The following is a 2,035-nucleotide window of genomic DNA, read 5'->3' as shown; positions in this document are numbered from 1 at the left end:
ATGCCTAAATTAACATGTATTGGCTAAAACCTCCAAATATGGGACTTACTTGTAGTTTGGTGACGAAACATCTCCCGAGGTTGTCGTCGGAATAAAGCAGCTGCGGTGGTTGACGTTGGAATTAAGCAACGGTGGTGTTGTTTGGTGGAGGGAAAGAGGGAGAAACTCCAGACGCTGTGGTGTTCGTCGGAGGGAAGGAGAGAATCGGAGAAGATCGAGAGTGAGAGAGAAGATGAAATAATCCCGCTGAATATAAAGTGTGCGTACCTGGTCGGAGGAGAAGAGGGAGTAGGGTTCTGTGAAGATGTTATAAGAAAGAGATCCGTGTCTTATTTTTGAAGAGGGAATAAGATGTGTTCAGATCTGTTTAAAAAAAAAAAACAAACAGTCTTCAAGGGTGACGTCTGCGCGCCTGCAGACATAAGCTCCCTTGAAGATGTTTGAAGAAAAAACAAACACCCCCTGATTCTCCTAACAAGTTTCACTTTGGGGGCGATTTTATTCATCATGTTGTAACTTGATTTGATATCTGCGGAACCATGCAACACCATAAAAAAGCTAAGCATTTAAAGGAAAAAAGTAGAAAAAAAATAAAATATACATATATAAACTTAAGTATTACACGTGCTCTTCCAACCCATCCACATTTGGCTCTAAAACATTTCCAAACAGCTGAATTACTACAGCATGTTCATGATAACGAAGAAATGAGATGTGTTAGAAAAGTATAAAAATAATTTAGATTTTTGTAAAATGAGCTCACTTACCCGTCCTCAGAAATGAGGAAAGCGAGTGACGTCTCCTCGGAGTCGCCACCTTTACACTGTTTAAAGAGAAGTAATTACTTTTATGAATTATTACGACAATAAACAACAAAAAAGAGCTGAAAAAAGCTTAATCAAATCTGATAATCTATTACAGCAACTTGAAGTTGCAATAATCCCCTTTCTGTGTTTTGACTGATTATTGATAGTTTAGAGACAAAATAATCAGGGGTCTCGTTTAATGTTAGTTTCATACTCGCGACAAGCCTACAACAAACTGATTATTCAAAGAAAAACTAATATTATTTACTCACATCTCTTTTTTACTCCATTTCAAAGACAATTCACCCGAATTTTGTTTTTAATATACTATTAACAAAAAAAAAAGATAATTACTGAAACTATATACGGACATATGATAAATATGTTTACATAATGCTAATTTGTCACACACAAACAACTGACGATAATTTTGCATACCATGGGGCAGATAAAGCGATATTCGACCCGGGGTTGCAATGTTTACAGGGTATTCCCATTTCCTCCAACTTTAATCTAAGCTGCTTTAACTGTGGCGTAGTAACTGGCGTATCAACTGTTTCATCATCAGATTTTCTCCAAATATTCTTCAGAAACTATAAAAAAAAGTGATTTTTTTATAAAGTAGTAGTCTTGGATTTTTACAAAAAATTTCAATTTAAGAGGATTGCTTAAACTGTGAAATCGATTTCCCACCCTCCATAAAATCGGGTATGTCCATTTTAAGAGGATTGCTTAACTCTAACAATAAACAGCATTGTAAATACAAATAAACTCATGTCATTCTACCAACATAACAAAATTTCCCCAAATCCAAACATATAACTGACTGATTTCGCAAATACAAGAAATTACGCAAAAAATTAAAGAATATAAACAAAAGCAAATGCATAATAAATGAAATGAATTAGAAAAGATCAAACATGAGTATAGGGCTGAATTTGAAGACAAGAAACCCTAGATCTAGTGGAGTAAACTCCCTGGTGACAGAAGAGATATATGTGGGCGGGATTTGAAAAGAAAAGCAAACCGTGAATTATCGGCTGGTGGAAACCCAATCAAATGCATAGCTAGTTGTATTTAAGGCTTTAAGAGTTTTAAAACTCTTATTTTTATGAGTTTTTAGTGAAATTACATTCTTGTCCTTCCTATATATATTTTAAGATAGTATAGATAGGGGTTGGATCAAATACAAATAGAAATCACGTGCTAATCATGCAAACCAAAAATAA

General features: G+C 34.7%; 1 long non-coding RNA gene across 1 annotated transcript; it reads right to left on the bottom strand.

The window, feature by feature from the left end:
• Positions 1-469: 469 nt before the first annotated feature.
• Positions 470-1,368, bottom strand: LOC143596687 (uncharacterized). Its single transcript, XR_013146755.1, has 3 exons — positions 1,245-1,368; positions 768-823; positions 470-680 (listed from the first exon to the last, which is right to left on the bottom strand). It is a non-coding gene; the product is annotated as an uncharacterized LOC143596687 (long non-coding RNA).
• Between the last annotated feature and the right edge of the window lie 667 nt (positions 1,369-2,035).

This window comes from Bidens hawaiensis, unplaced genomic scaffold (assembly GCF_021521415.1).
Source record: "Bidens hawaiensis isolate Kalapana, Puna unplaced genomic scaffold, B.hawaiensis_p1.1 tig00046848_1, whole genome shotgun sequence".
NCBI lineage: Eukaryota > Viridiplantae > Streptophyta > Magnoliopsida > Asterales > Asteraceae > Bidens > Bidens hawaiensis.
This window is presented reverse-complemented; position numbering and strand designations above follow the sequence as displayed.